The sequence below is a fragment of the Montipora capricornis genome, chromosome 10, assembly GCF_036669925.1.
Source record: "Montipora capricornis isolate CH-2021 chromosome 10, ASM3666992v2, whole genome shotgun sequence".
In the NCBI taxonomy this organism is placed as follows: Eukaryota; Metazoa; Cnidaria; class Anthozoa; order Scleractinia; family Acroporidae; genus Montipora; species Montipora capricornis.
The window spans coordinates 35,492,262-35,507,261 of NC_090892.1; the positions used below are offsets into that span (position 1 = coordinate 35,492,262).

General features: G+C 40.3%; 1 pseudogene; it reads left to right on the plus strand.

Annotated features, from left to right (window-relative positions):
- The window catches only part of LOC138020733 (dynein axonemal heavy chain 5-like), a 29,568-nt pseudogene extending 15,983 nt beyond the window's left edge, over positions 1-13,585 (plus strand).
- The last annotated feature ends 1,415 nt before the right edge of the window (positions 13,586-15,000 follow it).

Below are 15,000 nucleotides of genomic sequence, written 5' to 3' on the forward strand. Positions count from 1 at the left end.
TTAAGATCGATCTGCAAACGAAGAAGGTGAGATTTTTCCTACCTTTTATGTATAAAAGCTGTTGTGTTACTGGCAAGAGATCCAGGTAAAAGCAAAATTAGTCTATCGTATCCGTCGTTGGACGGCATTGTTGCACTCAACGTTAAGTGATATTAAAAACTGGAGTCGATTACAAGTCCTCCGAGTACAGTCCATCCGAGGCGACGCCATGGACTGGTACTGGTCGGAAGGAGTTAAAATGACATTTAAACCCATTCATTCATATTCGTTAGGAACTTGTTTTTTCCAGTCCTCAAACTGACTTTTTTTAATTTCTCGCTTTTCAACCTTCATTAAGATACCGGAATCCTGCGATGCCTCAACAAGTTATGAGTATGAGTTATGGATTCTTTAAGTATGGGTTTGCTGTCTGTTAGCTTCGACTCTACTTAACTGCGGGAGTTTGGTTGTATATTGAGAGTTAGGTGTGGCGGCTGAATAACAAACAAGACAACAGCGAAGGCGGTAGGACAAATAGTGAAATTCTGCGACTCGCGCAGGCTTTGCCACTTCCGAATCATAAGCAAGGGGCCATCTGCGCTCAGCGCCCATGGCACTTGTTTGCTTATTTTACAATGACGTAACGGTCACTAGTTTAGGGCTTAGAGTCCTTTACTTACACACTTGGATAATTATGGACGAGCTTTTCCCTTATACACTTTAAGGGGTGTACTTTCTTAGGTTGTTTGTAAAACGAAACTACGAGAGATTTTACTGATGCAATTAAGCGATGCTGAATCCAGATTTCGTAAACCTAGATTTCAGGATGTGACATGTACTTGTAACTCGTGGTGCTTGTGGTTGCAGGTAAAGCACAGCGAGTTTATGACACTCATCAAAGGCGGAGCCTCACTAGACTTGAAAGCTGTCCAACCAAAGCCGTGCAGATGGATAACAGATATGACCTGGCTTAATCTTGTGGAGCTTAGCAAACTCCCGCAATTCTCCGATATACTGAATCAGGTGCATAAATCCCGGCCCGAGAACGCTTTGATCATTGTTGCTGAAGCCTCTAATATGCCGTTTAAGAGAGACATTGACGTTAGCCGTTACCTTACTTTTTCTCGTTTAAACTCTCCAATAGCGGATAATTATTGGCCATACCCCCTGTGTTCTTGGTTTTTACCAACGTGACAAGGCGGCCATTTTGGAAGGCAATAGAATACAGTTTCTTTTCGCAGAATTTGCTTAATAACATGGCTATCATGACGTCACATTCAACCCACAATATTGAATTATACTTTCAGCACCAACGAGTTTTCTCTTTCTTCCTTATTTTTTCCTTTTTTTAAAAGCTTTTTATTCTCATTTGCATGGACTTTTTCCCATTAAACGTAACGTTTATCTGTAGATCGCTCGAAACGAAAAACAGTGGAAAAATTGGTTTGATAAGGATGCTCCAGAAGAAGCAGACATTCCTGATGGCTATGCAAACTCGTTGGACACCTTCAGAAAACTCTTGTTAATCAGGTCAGTGCGGCATCTTAGTGCTATTCTCTCCCAGACATTGCTTATATTCAGAGCTTTCATTTCAAAGTGTTGTAACGTTCTTAAAATCCACCAACATATAGTCCAGTCGCTCAAGGTCCAGGTGTTTTTTTCATTCAGCCCTTTCCTTTCTAAGAACCTTTCCTGAAAATCTGTTTAATTTGTTACTGTTTCAAGTCTCTTCAGTCTTCTTGTCAGTGTTAGCGGGACATTTCACATGCGATGACCGCTTGACTCACTCCTTTGTTCGGTAATGTCATGACTAGATCTTGGTGTCCCGATCGAACGATGGCGCAGGCACGTAAATACATCGCCGAATCCATGGGGACTAACTACGCTGAGAACGTCATCCTTGAATTAGAGAAGACCTGGGAAGAGAGTGATAACAAAACACCGCTGATCAATTTTCTGTCCATGGGCTCAGATCCTACTAGTCTCATTGAAAACCTCGCCAAAAGACACAAATTTGGTATGTACAACAACTCTTAATCCATTTTAAGGCAATTTGCAAGGTGTGTAAGGTGAACTATTTTTGGGTTATCTTGAAAACTGAACCCAACAATAGAGCTCCTTTGCCTACTTTTTTCTTTTTTATTCTATTTTTTATTCTTGCAACACTAACTGTTCCGGTAATTACAATACCAACAGTACTTACATTACTTTCAATATTATAAGTTTAAAAAATAAGCGACAACAGGAAAAACGAAGAGTCTCAGCATCCAACTAAACTACTGGATACACGGCAAACATTTGGATAAAACATATAAGCTTATAATTAACAATTTTTCAGTCTGAACCAATTTCAGATTCAAAGCGAATTCACGGCGTGTCGAAAGAACAAAACATTTGAAAAAAGTCAAAGAGGAGACTTTTCTCGTAAAAATTGGAAAAATAAGCCAGGTAAAAAACATATCTCGTAGTAAGATAGACAAATTGCTAAGGAATTTGACATAAATGTCGTGTAAAAGGCAAAAAACGAGTACAAATCTGGTGACAGTTAGTTATTAGTCAACAATATCACTCATTTCACTCAAAATTGTTGCTGTGCTAAGCAGATACAAATCCTAAGGTGCCTTGATAGTTTTATTTACAGTCTCTTCGCATGTTCACAGAGAAACTGCTTCTTCAAGCAAGGATTCTTTGCGGCAAAACATCCTTTCGTTGCGCAGCAACGTCCGAAGACAGCGCCATTACAACCTTGCCAAACAACACGATCGAGCTTTCCTCTCGCTGACCCGTACACCGTAATCCGTAGTTTCGCAAGGACAGCCAATCCATTTCGCTGCTCGTAACACCCAAACGCTGATTCTTACCGGTTCAAACAAAAAAACCGGAAAAGTAATGAATTTAGACGGCGACTGTTGTTCGCAGTCTTTAGACGAAGATCTGAGACTTTTTCAAAGTAGTGCAAGTAGTTTGGTTAAACTGGCTTTGATTGAGCATGAAAACCGACGACAGTCAATGTGATTTCCCGCCAGAAAAACTCGGCTTGCCAAATGCAATGCTGGCCACGCGATTTCCCGCCAAGGAAATTTGCCCGCACATCCCCGTCCCAAAGGCCGTCTTTCCTCCCCACCTCCACCCCGACAGTCTGGGTGTATGCTGACGTCATAACCAAACTTTCTCGCATCAAAAGATTTCCCAAAATTTGGTACCCATGGTGCTCCGCGCGCCTAAGCTCCGCTGTAAGTAATATGTGTAAATTGCGCAAAAAGGAACACTTCTCTGACTCAATTAACCCAATTTTGAATAATTTGGTATTTGTAAACACGATGTTATTTAATAATTTGTACTGAAAAGACCAGACATAAGTTTCACTTGCAACGTTACAGGGGATTGAGAACACTGCGTGCAATAAGTTTAAAAGCCCCAAGTCGGCTGACAAAGAAATGAATCTATTTGGGTGTTTAGATTTATTAGCAACCAGAAGTGAATAGAACTGTTTTGACTTAGCTGAGTAGGTATCCAATTCAGTATTATTACATTTAAAAGACGCAGGTTCGAATTCTACCAATGGGAAAGAAGATAACTTGTCCTTAGGCACGGACTTCCGAAAGCAGACCATGTCGTAAAATTATAATCAAGCCCTATATTCTTTAGATTTTCAAAAAACGTATATTATCCAAGCTAAATAATAGATCATTTAAATAGAGAATTCCAAAGTCTTCGTTAGGCTTGTGATCAATTCTTATGTCTTATGTCTTATTCTTTGTTCTTATGTCTTATGTCGAAATGATATAGAAATGAATCATCGGATATCGAAGTGAAGCTATGTTCCTCGCAGTTATGAACGCAATTTTAGCAATTGCGTAGAGAAGCCTGAAAATTTCAGAATTTCACGGAAGTCCTGAATTTCTCAGGCTTCTCTGCACAATCACTAAAATTGCGTTCATAACTGCGAGGATCATAACTTCACTTGAGCTTATGTCTTTATTATTCCACTTACATAGTGAGCGTAATTAATATTTCACACCTTCCCCAACTTCTCAAAAGACAGTAAAAACAAATTACTCACGAAAAAAAATAGAACTTTCATAAGTCCATCGTTTCATACTTCGTATTCAAGCAGAGGAATCCAGAAAGTAAATTCTCCAAAACCCTTCTTCGTGGAACTATATTGTTGAACGGGACCAGTATAAGACTTCCCAAATTTACCAAATATGAGGAACGTGTCTTAAGACTGTAAGATGGGGTTATTCGCTTGGCTTGCTCGGCCTCTTATCAGTATCTTGTTTGTATTTAGATTGCCGAGCGATTTCTATGGGCCAAGGACAAGAGATTCATGCAAGAAAGTTGGTTGGACAATTCATGCAAACGGTATGCGTTTTGCAGTTTGGACCACTCTTCTCAGTTTTCTTGGACTTCATATACCTCTGTGGGATTAGGCTATACCATCGCACACTGCAGTTTGTTTAGTTTTACTAAATGCTTATCAGTCTTCTCCAATCAGTATCTTATTCACCAAAGCTGGACATTTTTATATAGTTAACATTGTTTCTGTAGGGAGGTTGGGCGCTTCTTCAGAACTGTCACCTCGGTTTGGAATTTATGGATGAGCTGATGGACACCGTGGTAGAGGCTGAGAATGTCCATGATTCATTCAGACTCTGGATGACTACAGAGGAGCATGCCCAATTTCCTATCGGCCTCTTGCAAGTAAGTAGACTGGGGCCTACGGTTCTCTCTGCAGATTATAGATCCTAAAAGACGCCGAGTAACAAGAAGCGCTAATTCTTGTGTTCTCTATGATTTCTGGTTAATATACTTCTCCTCACTTTATTTACAAACAAATCATGATTGTACAAATAAGACCATGGTAGCCCACAGTTAGTATAGCTATTCTATTCTACTTACACTACGACAATATTACTGGCTTTTTTTAAAATAAATTAAACAAAAATACACTTTAAAAATTGACAAGAGTTACACAAACAAGATTTGAAGATGAAACTAGAATGGTAGCGTTGTCCCAAGTAATTTTGGAAAATGTGCGAGAATTCAGAGTGAAAGCGATTTACCACGCAAAAGTACCAAAACCCCTTCAGTATCTACATCGTTTTTGCTTCCAAGAATTAAACATGATACTGGGATTTATCAATAACTTTGAGAGCCCATAAAAATGCAACAAATCACTTCATTTATCCCCTCGAAAACGCTGTTATGATTTTGCTTCTCTCCAACAGATGTCAATCAAATTCACAAATGAGCCTCCTCAGGGTCTTAGAGCGGGACTCAAGCGAACTTACAATGGTACGTTTGTCTTTAATCGAACAGAGATCACTGGTAATTTTTTTTCCCTTTTTAAAGACCATATAGTCAAGGAAAACGAAAAAGAAACAAATGTACTTTCATGTTGTCAACAGGTATTTCTCAGGACCAGCTTGAAATTAGCAACTTACCGCAGTGGAAACCCATGCTTTACGCTGTTGCATTCCTTCATTCTACTGTTCAGGTCAGCGACTTCACTCACATGATTTTACGCACGTCTCTCAACCTAAAAGTAGAATGATTTCAAGAGCTTTGAATACCAAAAATTTGTGTCTTGCGTCTTCTTGTTTCGGTCCGGCTCTAGAACCCCCTTTATCATCATCGCCGTCGCCCCGTCTGTCGTCATCATCGTCATCGTCATTATTATTATCACACCATCTTCATTAGCAGTATTCACATTAGAGGACGGGAAAGTTATCTGACTTACCGACATGAATTCACGTTAGGACGGGTTAAGATGCCGAGGTACTAATGCGAGATGTGCGTGGTTACCTAGCCAGCCGTCTAATCGGCGCATTTTCTTTTGAACTCGACCTGGAAACCCGTCTAGGTGTGAATTCGTTATGCATTTTGACGAGTTTCTCGTCTAGTCAGGAAACTCGTCTCTAAAAACTCGTCCACTCAGACGGATAAGTGGACGGGTAAATTCGGACGAGTTTCTCGTCTAAAGCCCGTCCCGACCCGATTTCACTTTAAGACGGGTTACTCGTCTCTGGTGTAAATTCGGCCATTATCATTATCAAAAACAGCCCAGTCACGCATATTGGGCTTGTCTTAAAGAGCCCAATTTATAACCTTATCAAAACTCGTCGCATCTCGCTTAAACTCTGCAGATATGACTGAACGAAAGGGCGAATCAAGAAAAAGGTCCCGTAACGAGTGCAGAAAAATTAACGTGTCTGCTGGAGCAAACAGGATGGAAGCCTTAATGAAGAGGAATTTTTCAACACGGGCTTTTTGAGTAACACCCGAAATAAATATAAGAAGATCCCAACCTGGTAATTGTTTCCGACTTTAAGACCTTTTTCTTTCTTTTTTGATTATTCAGGAACGTCGAAAGTACGGTCCTTTTAATAGGATCGAATATTCGTTACGAGTTGAACCAGGCAGATTTTACCGTTAGTGTGCAGTTTGTTCAAAACCATCTGGGTGATATGGACATCAAAAAGGGCATGTCCTGGAATACGGTGCAGTACATGTTAGGAGAGGTGTAATATGGAGAAAGGCTGACAGATGACTTCGACAAGAGGCTTCTCAACACTTTTGCTAAGGTCAATGGTCCAAGTATATCTTTAATCTACCTTTTTCGATTGTTGGCCCTTCGCGAGATCTTCGGCAAGATTCGCTTTCACGAAAGGGTAATCGTCGTAGTGCCAGATTTTAAATCTTCTGTGGTCAATTAATCTTTTCTACCTGTTGAATGCTATATTCTAGCGCTTCATTTCCAACCCAATCTTTTTACACTGATCCCCTAAGAAAATCACTGCCTCTGTGGTCTGTTTTATATCAAAATTGTGTACGTAAGAAGTGAATCATTCATAGCCATTCTTAAAGAAATCTCGTCCAGCTAAGTCGGACGAATTCTTGTGTGTAGCATCCATAATTCACCACCAATGAACTGTTAGTGAACTGCATGCAAAAAGCCTTGGTCTGTTTACGCGTTGTTTAGTCATCACTTCTACAGTCCTAGGCTCGATTACCAGCCGCTGTTTCGGGAAATATGCCAGCGCTCACTCCCGAAATCTCGGCTGGACGCGTGAGGTGAGCCATTGTTAATCTCCGCCAATCAGAAACTCGCCTGCACAAATCCGTCTAGCATAAATTATATGTTTTGGCTGCGAAGGTATTCTTTGACCCGGCCTGTTCGAGGTTTACAGTGATTTAAGATAGGAAACATCCAAGACTGCGACAACGAAAAGTGTTAGAGAAGCTGGAGAATGGGAATTGTGTCGTTTTCTACCGCCTGAGTTCGCAAACTTCACTGATTTTCCAGTTGGCGCCAAGGTCGAAATACGGTTTTCAAATCCATTGCTATTGCAATTTTCTCCTCATACCTCGCTAATGTAAGAGCAGGTAAAATTCCTCAAGATGAATTGAAAGTACTGCTGAGTTTATTGCTGGCAAAACGAGGGGGCCGATGAGGTCGACTGAGAGCTAAAGCAGCCGAAGATTTCGTTGATGATTCGCCGGTTGAATTCAAACTCCCATCGATCATTTAACCACAAACTCAAGCTCGTATCATCTGGAAACTTCGCACAGACGTTTTAAGCACTGTTATGTAATTTCTGTTTTCTTAAAATCAGTGTTTTTGGGATGTCTAATGCTATTTCCCCGCATCTATTAACTTCGCATAAATTATATTTTGAATTTACGTCACAGACACAATCTATCGCTCACGCGTCCAGCCGTCTCTTCTCGGGGAGGATACCCGAACTCGAGTGAGCGGCGGAAATCGAGCCTACTGCAGTCCTTGCACTGCAAATTATTCCTTATCGTAACAGGATAAAACTTGGAATGAGCCACACTAAGCACAAACACTTGGTATCGGCAATTTTTCACACTAAGCCTCTTTTTCTTTGTCTGTGTACATTTCAGGTGTGGTTCAGCGAGTCGATGTTCCAACAAAGCTTTAATTTCTACAAAGGGTACTTGATACCCAAGGGCACCTCTGTCGTACAATTCATGGATTCTATCGATACCCTTCCCTTAGTGGATTCCCCTGAAGTCTTTGGTCTGCATCCTAATGCTGATATCACGTAAGTACAGATGTGAAGGAAACACCCGATTGCTTTCAGTGTTGTTAACGTTGAGGCAACAGCCTTAATATGGGCAAGTGATAAAAGTTATGATATTGCACAATTGCACTTGGACACAAAAAGCAGATGGTGTCGTTCCGTCTTAGCAAATGTTCATTCCCAATGTTTGTGTCCTTGTTGCATTGACAGTAACCGGCTTTGTATCTCAGCAAAGAAAGAAAAGAAAACAAGCGTTTAGAAAAGGCTGAAGCAAATCCCGTGTTGTGTGCCGCATACTTTCCTCCGGTGGTGAAACTCACATGGTCATTTAAACAAGACAAGGCGTAATATCACTTTAAGCTCCACTGGCTCATTGTCGCCTGTGCAGTGTCCAACCTAATCAATTTTGGAGTATCTATCCTCTCTATTCTAGGCTCAATCGTTGATTCTCGTTTTTTAGTTACCAAAGCAACTTGGCCAAGTCCTGCTTGGATACAATCCTCAGTATTCAACCAAAAGACAGTTCAGGTGGTGGAGGTGAAACCCGCGAGTCTGTTGTACAGCGGTTGGCCGATGATATGTTGGATAAGCTGCCTGAGAACTATATCGCTCATGAAGTAAGTCATGTCCTTAAAGTAATACAACAATAAAGGGAAACCATGGCAGCTGTTGAAACCTTACATAATATAAGTTCGCTGTTTTGTGTGAGCGTAAGATTGTGCTCTATCTGTAGCTCCTACATGAGTTTTTCGTGAGTGCAGTCGTGGAGCATCACTTGTCTAGTTTATGTTATATGACCAGCTACTATCTATATTTGTCTCCATCATTCGGTCAGTAGAGGTGTGTATGCCACAATTAAATTATTTGGTCGCTGTTTCTTGTCTCTATCAAGCCTCAGACGACTATTAGATGTGACGCTCCATCTATACTCTAACAGAGTAACCACTCATTTCCAGTTACGTCTGCAATTGATTGTGATTTCCATCTGACAGTTGTATCGATCTGTTTGTTACTTTGCAGGTAAAGGCAAGGCTGCAGAAAATGGGAGCTCTTTCTCCAATGAATATCTTCTTGAGACAGGAAATCGATCGAATGCAGAGGGTCATAAGTGCGGTTCGACAAACACTGACAGATCTTAAACTTGCAATTGATGGCACCATCATTATGAGCGAGGTTAGCTCTTATTTCTTATTCATTTATTTATTATTATTATTATTATTATTATTGTTGTTGTTGTTGTTGTTATAATCATTATTATTATTATTATTATTATTATTATTATTATTATTACTAGTAGTAATCACGGATTAGTATAGTGCGTTCGGTGTCGATGCCTGCTATCTGCCGGCAGTACGCAGAGAGAACTGAATCTTCCGTGAAAAGCAGCCGAGTTGACAAATCACAAATTGCCACGCGGGGGCGAATTGTAGTGTCTGTTTCCTACAGAACAGACCACTACACAGCTTTCTGATGTTGTGATAAGTAGATTTTAAATTAGTATATTTGCTAGTGATTAATTAACACAACTTCAATTGCGTTTGAAAAAAACAACGAAGAAAACAGGCGAGCAACCAACAAGCGCAACTGCGAAGCACGTGGAAATATGGGGATTTTTTACCCCTTTTATTTGAGCATACCGGCATTACGTTACAAACCCGATGTCGAGGCATGACAAACTCACATTCACATCCGATGGAGGTGATGTGCCCGTCGGCCAGCCAGTCCAAGATTGCGTCCAAGCCCTGAAAGTCCATGGCATCACGATCGATATCCGCGAAGCCTTTTTGGGACATTCGTAAAACGACACAACCAGAATGCGCCCTCCTTCGTTGGAAATTATTATTTATTATTATTATTATTATTATTATTATTATAATTATTATTTATTTTATTTTTTTTTTATTATTTTTTTTTTTTGCGGCTAAACACTTTTACTTCGCAGTTGATGTTTGTATTTTGTTTTGCTGAACCAAACCGCAATTTGGATCGATGGTCTCTAAGGCCAACTGTCAATGCAGGACTTCGGAAAATTAATGTATTTCCCCTCTCTCTCTCCTCTCTCTCTCTCTCTCTCTCTCTCTCTCTCTCTCTCTCTCTCTCTCTCTCTCCTCCGCTCTCTTTATCTCTCCCCTAACATCCTACCCCTCATCGTAGTTTTCCGCTTCCATTCAAGTTGTCTTTGCTCCATTCCCGCCCTCCTCAATTTTCACATGGCTGTTCGTTCCCATATACGACAGCAACGGTAACCCCACAAAATATGTATATTATCATTATCATTATTATTATCATTGTATCGTTTTAATGAGGAGAAAGAATCGTACTGCAGTTGCGGCACACATTTCATTACTTTTCTTTGCCGTGCTCTTCACAACGACAACATAAGATAACCAAATGACGACATGAGAAGACGTCAGTGAATCGCTTATCCTCAGGAATGACCCGGAACGAATATGGGGCAAACTAAAAACGTCCTCGCGCCGGCGCATAAATGTCCATCTTTCCCCTTATGAGTCATGGGCAGGAACGCATTCTTAATCTTTTGTTTTTTCGTAATTTTCAGTTTTTATCTGGTATTACACAATGAAGAAACATGGGTTTTAAAAATTTGGCCGCACACACAGCATTTAAGATATAACTATCTTTTTTCTTAGACCCTCAGGGACTCCCTTGACTGCATGTACGATGCAAGGATTCCGACTCACTGGAAAAAGGTAAAATAAGTTGGTTGTCGGTTTACGTTTTGTTGGGTATTGCATTGTGCATACGTCAATGACTAATCAGAAACGCGAAATTGTGTTGAGTATATAATGAAGAAATTTAAAGTATTCTCAGCCGTGGAACACCATACGTATTTTCAGATTTCGTGGGAATCATCCACGCTTGGATTTTGGTATACCGAACTGTTGGAGAGAAATAATCAGTTTCGTAGTTGGTGTTTTGAAGGAAGGCCAAATGTTTTTTGGATGACAGGGTTTTTTAATCCTCAAGGATTTCTCACAGCCATGAGACAGGTATGCCTGGGTTACTTATCTATTCTGTTTGTCATATCTTGTGTAATACTTCTTTTCAGTAGAGGACAGTGGAATAGTTCTCACGCTTTCGATCTGGGATATAAAAGCGCGTGGTTTCCTTTACCCGCTACAAACTATAAATGAGACCCGTCCCTTTTTCCGTTTTTCTACCCCTACCCTTCTCAACCAAGTTGCAAATGTATGGCTTCTACAAGTGTTTAAAGAGAATTTCCGCATTGGACTTGTTTTGTTAGGTGTTGTTGCTTTGATGAACGGGACTTATTACATCCTCGTTTTGTTGGCTTTAAAGATCACTCAGGCAGTCAGTCATTCATGCGAGCGCACCGTCGGCCTCCATCTTCTGACAGAACTACCGACGAAAACTGAAGTAACTTTAACACTTTCATTCCCAAGATCGAAACGTCCATTCTCCTAACTAGTACCATACATTTCGTTGCATGTTGTGTAGTCATGAGGATTTGGTGTTCTATATCACACCTCTTAAGCTGATAATATTCTTCATTCTCAATACCTGTCTGACTGACATGCCATTGAAATTTTGAGGGTAATATACATGCTGATCACTCGTGGGAGTCAAAGGCGTAACTTTACCTTTACTTAGATGTCTCTAACAATTTTTTGACACTCGCTGAAATGCAGCGCAAATACAGCCTTAATATTTGCCCTCTAAAATATTATGGCCTTCTGTCTACTCTGAAATCCCTTTGGAATACATGTAAAAACAACTATATCAACAACTGTGACTATGAAAGCTTTGCGGCCAAATTAGCAAAATGCCAAAGTGCGAACAAGCTGGTTTACACTAAATTAATTTCCATAAAAAGCACGCACCCAACCCATAATCAACAGAAATGGCTGAAAGACTGCCACCAGAATGATGTTGATTCAATTAACTGGCGGGATGCCTACCAACTAGCCTCTAAATACACTAAAAGTACGAAAATTCTTGAATTCCAGTAAAAAATTTTGCATAGACGAATAGCAACAAATGACTTCCTAACAAGAATTGGAGTAAGGGACAACCCAAACTCTTCTTTTGTAATAGGGAACAGGAGAAGCTACTTCATCTCTTTTGGGCTTGTCCTAAAGTGGCCTCTTTTTGGCATGATTTAACCGTAAGGCTAACTTTGCTCCACATTACTCCTGAACATTACACAATAGACCCACTCGTCGCTCTCGGTTTAAAGCCAGATTCTTCCAAGAACCATCAGCAAATCAATTTTTCCTGCCTTCTAGCCAGAAATTATATCTGGATGAGCAAAAGAAAAGAAACCGCACCAAAAGTAGAAGGCTTCCTACAATACTTGAAATCAATTTACAGTATAGAGACCAATGCACAAAGCGCTGTTTCCCAAAAAGTGGAAATCTTTCAACACATTATTTTGGTAAGCCGTGTCTTTTAGTCATAAGTGTCTCTTGATCCACTGAATTTTCTGCCTGTTTTTTGACTTTTGGTACATATGCTCCGCAATCACTGCCTTTCAAGTAATAAAAACACAAAGTGCTTAGCACCCTATTATAACTGGAAGTTAGTGTAATAGTGTAAGTATTGTATTGTATTGTATTGTATTGTAAGTAGAGTGCGCATTTGTAAAAATGGAAAAAAAAAAAAAAAAAAAAAAACTTTACCTTTACTTTTGAAACAGCAGACTGCTGCTTGTCATAAAAGCATGAATATTTAATTATTAAATAAGCAAATAATGAGATGAAAAACCTGGATCCGTTAGTGGTACGTCACCGTATTCGAAAATTTGCGTAACCGGCTACCGAATTCGCCGGATACGTGTGGACATCAGCCGTATTCGGAAAAAGAAAATTTGGGATACAATAATTTCCGGATACGTGTGGTCGGGGCCTTAGTCTAAACCATTTGTTTTTGAATACATTCAGGGTGTTACAATCATTTGCAATTTGTTTTTCGACTTCCATCGAGGTCAAGGTTCTTTCTTATAATTTTATCAGCATTCGTTTTACCCCTTGCAATCTGAAATGAGCGGAAATTAAAATTGCACATTGTAATGTGTGCTTTCTTTCAAAAATAGGAGGATTAATTCTTAACGTACGTTGTTCTGCAGGAAGTAACCCGTGCGCACAAGGGTTGGGCCCTAGACTGTGTAGTTCTTCACAATGACGTCACTCGCTTCTTTAAAGATGACATCACACAGCCCCCAGCAGAAGGTGTCTATGTGCACGGGTTGTACCTTGACGGGGCTGGTTGGGATCGCAGGGGCTGTAAGCTGGTGGAACCCCCTCAAAAGGTTCTTTTCACATCTATGCCTGTCATTCATATCTACGCAATCAACTTAACAGCAGGGCGAGATCCCCGGATGTACCAGTGCCCAATTTACAAGAAACCCAGAAGAACGGACCTGACGTACATCGCAAGTGTTGACCTGAAAACTAATCAGAATCCAGATCACTGGATTCTTCGTGGTGTGGCCTTGTTATGTGATATCAAGTAAACTACTCTACACACGGAATGCGACATAGATTTGTCACAAGAACGTGCAATGATTTCGTGATAAGAAAGATGGAGCTGAGGTTTTTCTGCAAATCGCGATAAACTTTCTCATTGGCGCCTTTGTAAATTTTAGTGTGCATTACGTGTCTACGATATGCACAGCCTTCACCCCCAGCACTCCTTAATGGAGCTGTAAGTTCACATTTAACTCCGCGAGTACATATTTTTAACCCTATTTATTGTAAACACTTCTTTATAACACCTTTCTAACAGTGTTATCAAAACAATTGTACAAAACTACTTGATTAAAAAATAGTTAACGGAAGGACTAGTTATGAAGTCTTTAGTCGTCAAAACTTGCGCTGATCTGCGATGGAAAGGGCCTTAGCTTTGCGAATTTTGTTGAACCCTTATGCAAAAGGTGAACATACTATGCAGGTCGTTCCTTTTCGGTTCACCAGTGAATAAGCTTGAGTTTGGGTTACATTCTCGTGTTCCAGGCATTGTCATGTCCCAATTCGCTTCATTAACTACCTTCACAAATCATTCCTTGCGCTTTCTTCGATTTGTTCGTGTCCCTCTATCTAATTGTTCATGCTTGAAATTAAAAACGGTATGGGCGGAGGGTAATGTGGTAAGAAAACAAAGGCCCCTTTCCAGGTCCTCCTACTTCTACACTTTCACCTTTTTTTGTTTCTTTTCATTCTGGAACAGACGATGGATAAAGGGTGGTCAATGGTGTACACTCATCATTCGGAAACGGGAGGTCTGCTTCGTCTTCCCTGAAATTAAGGAAAAGAAAATAACGAGAAGTACAGTTATTTAAAGAAAAATATGTAATCAATGGCCATGTTGACCGATTCTCAAAGCAAACTCTAAGAAAAATGCTCTGAGAAAGAAGAATTACTAAAACACTTCTTATACTTTTAGTGACATTGTGCACTGTCGTCATATTCTCTGGTCCACATAAATTCTTTACATGCACCCTCTAAAGGAATTTTCTGTTTCGGAAAGTGTTATTAATTCAATATCTCAAGACAAAAGAGAGGCACGCCCCAGTCGAAGGGAACCCGAAGGCTCCTTTTTAATAGCTTCTACCGTTATTACGACTTGTCCCCACTAATACTGGTACTCATGTTACCGACCTCAAACAGGAGCCCATCACCCGGAGCGTGCAACTTACCTATTTTAGTGCAGCAGCGTTTTCATAAGTACGGTTATTTTTAGATTGAAATTCCCGCTAATGAGACTCCCACAGCAGCCCGATGACCAATTACAAGAAATTAAGCTGACGTCATAGGGTCATCGAACCGGAACTGCCTTTGTTTTTTGACCTAATTCGCGGGAAGGGCTAGTCTAAAAATAAACCTACTTGTGAAAACGCCGTTTCACAGACGCTGTATGGAAGTTGTACGCTCCAGATGGGCTCCTGCCTCAAATGAATAGAAAGCTGAGTGAACTTTGGAAAACGGATTCG